An 11,196-nucleotide genomic window follows, 5' to 3' on the forward strand; every position below is an offset into this window, starting at 1 on the left:
CGTGGTGCCCCACTCCCTGATCAGTGTTTGAACAGCTGTCCTGTGTCTCCTGAGTGCTGGGGGAGCAGGCCACGGATGGCCTCAAGGGAGAATGTCACCCTCTCCAGCCCCTCCTGCCCCCAGCCCGCCTTTGTCAACCAGGACAGCGCTCAGGGGGACCCTGCTGTGCTGCCCTCCTAGCTGGCTTCCCCGCCAGGGCCCTGGGCAATGAATGAGCCTCGGGCATCCCTCCTGACCCCATTGTCCTTGCCCACGCCTTATCAGTGGGCACGGGTAGAGAGGACAGGGGCTGCCACTCGGGGAGGCCTGTTCTAGAAGCATCTACCCATCCCTCCCCTTCCTCTCCACCCGCCCAGCCCCTCACATCCGCTGGTGGCCCCACCACTCAGCCATTGTCCAGGCTGTTCCCCGCCCCCAACTCGCCCCTTAGCAAGGACCCCTAACCTCCCTCTCCAGGAAGCCCTCTGGGTTCCCTTCCCTCTTGGCCTCGAGGCGCCTGCACCTCACCCCTCCCACACCAAGATGTCCATTTCTTGCTCCCTGTACATGACCATGGGATGGGGAAGCGTGGAGTTGTGGGGAAGGTGGACAGCTGGGTTCCCATCATCCTGGCACCCCCAGAAGTGAGGGGGGAGCCCTGGCCAAGGGCAAGACCTCTGCAGTAGGAGGGTGGACGGGAGGGAGAAACCCAGGGAGTGCGGTGCCTCTATTCTCGGGCCTCCAGGAGTGAATCAGGTCCCTGGCCTTTATTCAAGAGTAAAGGATGCCACCACACACATGAGGAAGTTAGTAAATTCCCTCCCCTATCACTCCCCACCCAGAAGTCTGCCAACTTCTAGATGGTAATGGTGTGTGGGATAGTGAAATCAGCATATCCATCAACACACTCCCTGCTCATCATGTACAGGGAAGGGCCAGTGGCTCCAGTTCCACATCAACAGCCTCTGGAGGCTCCCTGGGCACCGGCTCCCAAATACCCAGAGGGAGGGACATCCCCCCAGTCCCCTCCTAGCCGCCACCAGGCAGCCCCCAGGAGCTCTGAGGGACCATCATGAAGGGGACTCCTTACTACACAGACTGCCTTTGATTTGGGGGACAGTGAGTGGGACCTGTTGGTTGAACTTGGTGTGACAAGGGTGGGCATCCTGGGTCCACCCCCATAGCCGGAGGCCTGCTTAGGAGCCTCCCCAGTGTTCCTCCCACTTGTCAAGTGAGCATGTCCAGACATGGGGAAGTAGGATGTGCTCCTAAAAGCATGTCTGAGGAGGTGAGGCTAAAGTGCAGGGCCCTCTGCTCATAGGAAGGGACAGACAGCACATGGCTTAAGAACTGGGGATTAGACTCAGGGGCACTCAATCATTGAGCCACATTCCTAGCTCTTCTTATATTTTATTTAGAGATAGGGTCTGGCTAAGTTGCTTAGCATCTTGCTAAGTTGCTGAGGCTGGCTTTGAACGTGCAATCGTACTGCCTTAGCCTCCAAAGCTGCTGGGATTATAGGCCTGAAGGACATAGCCTTTTTGTTGGGAAAACCTGGGTTCTATTCCCTGCCCTGCCACTTGCTACCTTGGAGATCCTGGACATGTGGCTTGGCTTTTCTGAGTCTCACTCTACCTATCTGCAAAATGGGGGTGATATCTGTAGCCCCTCTTTCAAGACTCTGTAAAGATTCACATGGATTTTATGTGGTGACTATATCCCACATAGCAAGCACTGGACTAATGCATGCCTTTTCATAAAAGTATTTCAGATTCAAAAACACACATTCCTGGTAATCCCAGTGAATCAGGAGGCTGAGGTAGGAGGAACAAAAGCTTCAGGTGAGCTTGGGCAACTTAGTGAGATCCTCAAAATAAAAAATAAAAATAAAAAAGTAAAAAGGGCCAGGGTTATAAGGCTCAGTGATAAAGACACCTGTGGGTTTGATCCCCAATTCCACAAAATAAAAAAAATGATTTCATGAAATGTCAGGCATATTGCAGAGATGCAGTAAATATTCTTTAGATTGATGCTTGGCTTTCAGCAAGAGTCAAGTTGCAGCTGCCTTTAGTCTGAGTATTTTGTAGGTGCTCCGTGGTAGCCTAAGGTTTACCATGTTTCCTGGGCCCTGGCAGCCTGGACACCCTTTGCCTCTTCACTGGAGGGTCACCAGGGGTTTTTGAAATGACCCTGTGGATGGGGTAAAGGGAGCAGGTTCTGTCCAGGGTGAGGTCCCTGGGAAGCTTTTAGCACGGGTGTGTTAATGCAGGCTGGGAGGTCAGGAGCCCCATGCCAGCCAATGAGACCTGAAAGCTTAGTCCCAGCCTGGAAGAAGGCTAAGGGCAATGTGCCAACATGAGGCTGACCTGAGCTTAGTTCAGATGTTGCCATTTACTGGCTGCGTGGCTACAGGCTTCTCTCTGGTCTGTGAAATCGGGCTCATGTTGTCTTCTGTGCTCATCAACCAGGTTGGGGTTGAGGGTGCAATGATATAGAAAGAATGTATAGATACAATGGAGTGTGTGACACAAGTGTCCTGGGAAATCAAATGAGAACTTCGAACATCATTTACAGAAGGCAGCAGAGTAAAGAGGAAACCTTGAACAGGGGCTCAAATCTTGGTTCTGTAACTTTGGGGCTGTGTGACCTTAGGTAAGTTACAGAAGTTACAGAACATCTCTGAATCCTCATGAATTCCTCATGTGAATGCGTACTCTATTATCATGAAGGCATAATACTCTTTCCCACGCTATTGCCCACCTGGGACTCGCTGTGCTCCAGGAGAAAACTTCTCTGGCCAGAGCCTGCCACCACAGAACATGGTCTGTCCTTCTCTGACCCCAATCCACAATGTCACTTGAAGCAGATGGAATGAGAGGGGCAAGCTAGGGACGAGCTGTGGAAGCTTGGTTGGATGCCAGGGAGCAGTGACAGTAAAGTGAGGTCCTGCCTGCCCTCCTGGTGGTCGTGCTCTGGCAGAGGGGTGCATGTTGGAACATACGCTAGAAAGAGCAAACAGGCACGGGAGGGGATAGGTGTGGCAGGAGGCTGTTCTGGTTTGGATGTGAGGGGTCCCCAAAAAACTTAGCTGTGAGACAATGCAAGAGGGTTCGAAGGACAAGTGATGGGGTTGTAAGAGTCTTAACCCCTCAGTGAATTAATCCCCTGATAGTGATTGACTGAGTGGTGACTGAAGTGGTGGGGTGTGGCTGGGGAGGAGGGTCATGGGCCAATTATTTGGGATATATATTTGTATTTGGCAAGTGGAGCCTCCCTCTGCTTCCTGATAATCATGTGAGCCCCTTCCCTCTACCACACTCTTCCGCCATGAGGTTCAGCTCACCTCAAACCTTGAGGAATGGAGCCTGCTGTCTGTGCATTGAGACCTCTAAAACCCTGAGCCCCCAATGCAACTTTTTCCTCTCTATAATTCTTCTGGTTGGGTCCTTCCATAGTGCAGCAAAAAAGCTGACTAAAACAGAGACTATTTTCAATCAGGTGGCAAGGAAATCTTCCCATTTGGTGGCACAGGATACAGAGGAACAGACTGACCCAAGGTCAGCCAGCAAGGTTCTGAAATATTCCAGAGGTCTGGCCCTCCTCTCTGCTCCACGCTGTGTCCAGGGTCCACTCACACTTTCTCCATGGCCTTGTCCTACTCGTGCCCACACCTCTGAAGGGACAGCCCAGCTGGCTAGCCCTTTCTTCTCTCAGGCAGCCGAAGCTGCTGGGAGGATCTGAACTCCAGCCAGCCATGGCGCTCTCGGGTCCGTCCCTGCCCAGTCGTGGGGAGGAGGCTCAGGACCCTCTCCTCAGGGGGGGCATGTTGGGGGCCAGGAACTTACAAAGGCAAATAATGTCTGGGTAAACATTGGCTGCTGATAGCTCCAGCTGTGGGTGCCAATGATGTCCCTTTGGTCCAGATGTTGGCCTCACCCACCTCCCTCCTGTGGCAGTACATTTGAGGAGAACCTTGTAGGCCAGCGGAGAGCAACACAGAATGCGGGGTGGGGAGGGGGCTGGCAGGGCCACCCAGCACAATCCATGCACAGCTAGCCAGCATAGTCCTCCACCTCCAGGGTTGTCCGGACAGCAGGGGTCACTCCTGGGCTGAGAGTGTACCAGGGAAGATGGGGCCACAGCCTCCCCTGTCCAATGTCCCAGATTTCCTGGCTGGGAATGAAAACTGAATCCAGAGGTGGAACCAATGCCAGGACCCTATGCTCTCCCAGGATAGAGTGAGCTTCTTGTCCCTGGAGGTTTGTCAGCAGGGTCTGCACCTTCAGAGCTGGCGAGAAGCAGGCTACTCAGGGCATTGGAGAGGGTTGGGACTAGAGCCTTCTCTTGGATTCTTTTTTTTTTTTTTTTGCTAAGCATAAATTTCTCTTTAATTAACTATATTTCCTAATAAAGTAGTATGTGTAAAGAAAGTTATTTTCTTCCAAGTAAAAATACCTCATATTTTTTAGTATATTTAAATAATATATAGGCACACACTAAAAATGTTTTTATTTTATGTACAAATGGGCAGATGTTATAGTCATAAATTCTATATTCCATAACAATTAAGAACCTGTTTTTAAAAAGAAAGAAAACTCCGCAACAAATTTTAAGACACTAGGATTTCTTTGCTTCTACATCAGGGGAGGGGGGAGGGAGCTTGCTCTACCAGGAATCACAAATTAGAACTGAGTATTCTCTAAAGCAGAAATAATATAGTGCCATTTCAAATAAAGATTAGTCAGCTCTCCTCACAAACACTCACAACTACCTGCCAACAACAGGTAAACCAGGTCAAAACAGCTTAGCATAACTAGGCTTCATGGTATTTGGCCATTATGCTCCTTTAGGCTAATAAATCAAAACAGAAAATACTAAAATAAATGATTTTGAGATTGCCATACATTTTGAGATTGTTGTATCCTCCCTTCTATAACATAATAAAGGGAACATTTTACTGCAAAGAAAATTTGATTTTACCTATCACTGGCCATAAATTTTTGTAATTACTTATTAAATAAGTGCTGCCTATTGCCATTATCCAAAAGGCATGACCATTCTGTCCACAATCCACTTGTGCATTTATAAAGAGAATTTTCATGATTTACATAAGCATGTCTATCAATGAAGACATTACAATGAGGTGCAATCTAACATCCATAATCTGATGCTTTGCAGATAGCAATGTAGAACAGTATTTGTAATCACCTTTCACTTCAGTGACCTTATATAAAAATTAATTATTTAGAATTAAATTCTAAGTCTCCAAAGGAGATTTTCAAATGTACACATAAAAATGATTATAGAGTAAGATTTTTAAGAAACATCCTCCATGTCCACATCCTGTTGTAACTGCTGTACCATTTTTTCTTCCAGCTGCTTTCCTTTGCCTGCAAGAGGGGCTCTGATAAGATGGATGTTTTGCTTGACTTCTTTAATGTCCTGAACTTTCTGTAGCTCTTTATTTTTCTTCAATCTGTTCACTATAAATTTAGCTTGGCGTTTCTGTTTGATCTCTTCAACTCTCTTCATTGCATCAATAGTTTTATTCCATAGTTCTTGCTGGTATTGGACAGGTTCATTTCTACGTTTTTCAAATTCAAATGAGTTATCCACTGTAAGCTCTTTGCCAGCTGCTTTCCAGAATGCTTTAGTCCACCTGACCTTGCGAGGATTACGCTTCTTTTTAAAGTTCTTATGACATTTGGATTTACAGAATCTGAATACCTTGCAATCATTGCGGACGAACATCATGCCGTGGCCGGGGTAGATGGGCCCTGAACAGAAATAACACTTCTCCATACGCATGTTGAGGCCGCGTGGGTCCCCACTGACCTTCTCTTGGATTCTTGTCAATTGCCCCACCCCTGATCCTGAAGCCAACAGGGTGCCCAGTCCACCCTCCCCTCCAGCACCAGGAGAGTCTAGAACTTGCTTCTTCAAATCTCCCTTCCCTGAGTGGGTCAATGTCTTGATGGGACCCTCCCCCGCCCCAGGTCCACACCGACACTTCTCCTAATGCATCCTGGCTGGCCGGCTGGGAGCCACAGACGACATGTCACATGAGGGGACATAAGGGGGCTCTCACATTTCCCACGCCTGGGCTCCTGGGCCCCCAGCATTCATGATGGCTGATTTCAACATGAAAGGGCCCCTTGAGAAGGAGAGCCCCCCTCCCTTTTCCCCTCGCCTCTGCTAAGCCCCACTCTACAGCTAAACACTGTCTGAGCCTCCCTCCCTCTGGAGCACCCTCTCACTCACCTGCCAAACCTTCCCCAGACTGCTGCAGCCTCACCTCGCAGCCTCTGCCAGCCAGGATGAGAATCCCAACGTGGGGTGGGGGGCTCAGGGCTCCATACTGCAGAGGAGAAAGGGGGGTCAGTCTGTCCTAAAGGTATAAGCCATTTGGCCAACCATAGGCCAGAATGACTGAATAAATCTCCGTGGGTGCTTTAATGCTCTGAGGACAGGAGGTCTCCCAATCTCAAATCCAAAGACAGGCAGAGCAGTGAAATTTCCCATGAGGCCTTCCAGGCATCTGCCCTAAATTTTCGAAGTGGCATTTTTTTAAACCTTTTATTTTGACCTAATTTTAGATTTACAGAAAAGTTGCCAAAAATAGAACAGATAGCTTCAGTACACCCCTCACCTAGCCTTCCCTAATATTCACATCTTACATAACCCTAGTAAATGATCAAGCCTGAGAACTTATCCTTAGTTTAGTACAATCACCTGAACTTCACATCTTATTGGATGCTGGGTACAGTGGTGCATGTCTGTATTCCCAGCAGCTCAGGAGGCTGAGACAGGAGGATAGGGAATTCGAGGCCTGCCTCAGCAAATTAACAAGGCCCTAAGCAATTTAATGAGACCCAGTCTCAAAATTTAAAAAAAAATGAAAATAAAAAAGGGCTGTGGATGTAGCTCAATGGTAAAGCAGTCCTGAGTTAGATCCCCAGTACCTAAAACAAAACAAAACAACTCTTATTGGAATTTCCCGTTTTTCTACTAAGATCTTTTCCTGCTTCCATCACCCCATTCTGGACACCACACTGCATTTAGTTGTTATTTTTCTTTTGTGTCCCTGATCAATTGGTTGCCGCAGTACTGCTGCAGCAAAATAACCAGGGGGTGACGAACAACTTGTGTAGATTGATACAGCAGGAGTGGGAGCCATTTATTGTAGGACAGGAGGGGTATATATACATTCCACACAGATTATCTTAATTAACATATACTAGATACAGCAGTCAACGGATCACAGTTAATGGCTTGCTGGTACCATCTCACAAACCACTCCCTCTGGCAAAATGCCAGGCGCCATCCTGACTTGTTTACAGACCTTAACATTGGTGACATTCCCTCAGTCTATACTCATCTTTCATGATCTTGACAGCACTGAGGAATAAGTGTTTTGTAGAACTGTGGGTTTCCTTGTGTTTTCTCAAGATCAGAGGGAGGCTCTGCAGTTTTGGCAATACCACAGAAATGGTGGTGGTTCCTTCTCAGCTCACCATATCAAGAGGCTCATGTCTCCAACATGTTTGATTACTGGTGGTGATGACCTTGATCACTTAGTTAAGTTGATGTCTAAAGGGTCTATCCACTATAAAGTTACTATATTTTTCTTTTGAATTAATACATATCTTGGGGAAAATACTTTGATATATATGTGCAACTATTCATAACTTTATAATTTAATTTACACATATATCTTTTTTAATTTCTTTGTTTAGTTGTAGATAATTGTTATACCTTTATTTATTTTATGTGGTGCTGAGGATTGCACACAGTGCCTTACACATGCAAGGAAAGTGCTTATCACTGAGTCACCACTCCAGTCTGACACAAGTATATCTTTATCATACAATATAGTAATTTGACACATATATTGATAATAATGGTGTAATTATCATTTTGCCTCCTCAAATACTTATCATTTCTCATTTTGTTTATCACATTTATTTTCTTCTAGTAATTTTGAATCATATCATATATTGTTGTATATATAGAATAGAACACAAGAACTAGTTAATCCTACCAGTGTTTGTGCCCATTTCAAAATTTGCCTACATCTAAAGATTCCAAATATTCGGCACGTTTTTTTAAATATTCATAAAATGTCAAATTATTTAAACATAATGAAAATGATGCCTGTAATCCCATAAGCTTGGGAGGCTGAGGCAGGAGGATCATAATTCAAATCCAGCCTCAGCCACTCAGAAATGTCCTAAGAAAATTAGGAAGATTCTGTCTCAAAATAAAAAAGATAAAAGGGCTATTGATGTGGCTCAGTGATTAAGTGTCCCTGGGTTTCATTACAGGTGCAAAGAAAATAAATAAGTAGAATAAATAAAATAAGTAAACTGCTTATCCACAGAAAAACTTGGAAGAATCAAAACACTCTTTTAAACAAAAACGTAGACATCAAAGTGTATATCACGAGAGACTGGGATTTTGCCTCAGAGGTAGAGTGAGCAACTAGCACATGTGAGGCACTGGGTTAAAACCTCAGTGTCACATATAAATTAAATAAAGATATTGTGTCCACCTACATCTAGAAAATAAACATTTAGAAAATAAATACTTTTAAAAGTGTATATCATTATTTTTTTCAGTTAAAATGTTTCATTAGTGATTAAATAAATACTTTGATCAAAATCAAACCAAAGTTGCATATGGTCAATGCAGTTGAAAATTGTACTAGATTTTTTTTTTCATTAGTGAATATGACTCTCATGGTGAGGGTGTTGAATCCTGCAGAAGAGCAACAGTTACTGGTTTGGTTTGGTCTCAAATAAATTATGGGATGATCCCCTGGTTTATGTTGTAGCTAGTGCATCCATGGTTACTTTGCAAAATTCTGTGGTGAATAGATGCCTTGGAGGACCTAAAATTCTCTGTGGAGAGTGAATTTAGGCTAAAATATTACAAGCTTAGTGAGTTTAAACTGAATTTATTTTCTCCCAATAATCTGAGGCAACAACTCAGTTGTTACAACCTCCATAGAAGATGTTGGTAGGCCTACCTAATATCAATTTATTGGTATTTTTTTCTCACTCAGCATAGCTCCATCAGTTGACTTGTAGGTATGATGTGAAAAGCAGCATGAAGAAAAGTAAAACCTTCTTCATAGATTAAAAGAAAAAAAAAGGGACTCATGGACAAGCTGAATCCTGCTTAAAATAGTATGAAGGAACTGTCATTCGTAGAAAATGGCAGGATACAGAAAGTTCTTTTCATTATCTCCACCCTAATAAATGCTTAAAAAAAAGAAAAGATCACCCAGTCATTTCTAATGGAAGAATAACCTTCTCTGGAACAAAGACTAAGTGAGTAAATATCCAAATATCGATGATGTGGTGATGGAAATGCAAACATACTGACATTCATTAGAGGTCAGGAGAGTTACATTACAAGGATTTTTTTTGATTCTTCAAAAAAAGACAAATGCTGTGTACTGATGTTTATGTGGGCTCTTTCTCGTCCAGCAAGGGGTTTCACGGAAAATTGTAGAAGAGACTGTGTCTGTGAAGTCACTAATAAAGACCTCTGGACATCAAGCAGGAAACAGGTCCCATTTTATTGTGAAGTTACCATGTATATATACTCAGGCAGTAGCTTAGCAGATTACAGGCAGCCACCAATGCAATTTCTGCAGTGACCAATCAAGGAGTGAGCAATGGAGCAAGAGCAGGGAATTCAACACATAGCCTCATGCGCAGGGCTGTGCCAAAGGGGTAAGTATTTTGCTCTTCACAAGACCTAGCATGGGATAGTGTGTTGCCACCCAGGCACTCTTAATGTATGCCATGAAGGCAGTGTTCCATGAACTTGACTCTAAGACATCATTGTGGCCTCGCCTCTCTAAGATTTTTTGAGGTTCAAAGTTTTGCCATACTTCTGGTCTCTTTCAGATGAGATCATTGTGGTCAGGTGATATAGGGGTGCATCCACCTCATTACAGGAGTTTTGCTACCTTTACATGGGGACACAGCACCAAGTCTGCTTATAAATAATTGATGCTTGAAGTCTCCTTGGACTTGCATTGTTTAACAGAGATCATTAAGTTATCACTTTCTGGCAGTAAAATCTCATCTATCAGCAATAAGATAAATATGGTGTACTAAAGATTAAACACTTTCATTCAAAATTAAATTTAATCAAACTATGTTAAAGATAGCATTTTGTAATTATTAGTTTTATTAGATGTATTATTTGGTAATTTATGGTATATATTCCCCCATTGTGACAGAACAGCTAGTTCAATGACCTTTTGGGCCTTCTTTGCCTCAAGAGAATCCAAGTTATGTGCAGCTCTGACTTGAGAGCATGTCAGCAGGAGGAAATCTCCTGTCTGTTCTTGAGTTCTGTGAAGGGTCTTTGCCACAGCTTCAGTAGAATTTTATGTTATAATCGAGCAAAAAAGTGCTCACATTCTGTACTGTTCCCAAGTGGGTTGTTCTTTACTTCCTCAAAAAATATTTCTGAAAATATTCTTTTAAAAAACTGTTTATCATTGAGGGGTTTATTGGCAGAAGCCATATGGAGATGTGATAATTTTTAAAAATTCAAGGTCTTTTTTAGAGAAAAATCCCCACATAAATGTAGAGGGCTTTATGTTATTGTTATTGTTGTTGTTGGTGGTGGTTTGTGTCTTATTTCAGCAGCATCCCCAGCTTATAACTAAGTGGGCTTGAGTCATGTTCTACTAGGACCTGTTATGAAAACACCCCTATGTCCCAGATGTTGGAGTCTGCTGGAGCAGTGTTTTTCTAACTGTGGTACCAATGCCAGCAGCTTCATACTCATAGGATGGCTATGAATTCCCATGCACAAGAATTATCTGGAGTGGCCGGGGTAGTGGTTTCTTGATTGGCTAGTTTCCTCGTTAGCCTAGAAGGTAAGAGGGATTCTGAAAAATGACACCATAAGAGTCAAAGGCCTTTATCAGAATGGGAGGGGGCCTTCCAGGGAGGTGCTTGAAATCCTGTGATTGGAAGAGGCCAGGTAAAACCTGGTGGATGCTCTAAAACAGAATTCATTAATGTAGCACCTGATAGCTGTATCCACACCACTCTATTTTATTTATTTCTTTATTTATTCTTTTTTAACAAAAAATTTATATTGGAACACAGTTAGCAAGGTATTTGTTGAAAGGTACTAGATTTGAACTCTCAATAGGTCATATTATCCATAATATTTGCTCCTGGTGAT

General features: G+C 44.1%; 1 pseudogene; it reads right to left on the reverse strand.

Moving 5' to 3' along the window:
- Positions 1 to 5,279: 5,279 nt before the first annotated feature.
- Positions 5,280 to 5,801, reverse strand: LOC143386485 (putative ribosome biogenesis protein RLP24 pseudogene; annotated as a pseudogene).
- Positions 5,802 to 11,196: the final 5,395 nt, after the last annotated feature.

Source organism: Callospermophilus lateralis, unplaced genomic scaffold (assembly GCF_048772815.1).
Source record: "Callospermophilus lateralis isolate mCalLat2 unplaced genomic scaffold, mCalLat2.hap1 Scaffold_116, whole genome shotgun sequence".
In the NCBI taxonomy this organism is placed as follows: Eukaryota; Metazoa; Chordata; class Mammalia; order Rodentia; family Sciuridae; genus Callospermophilus; species Callospermophilus lateralis.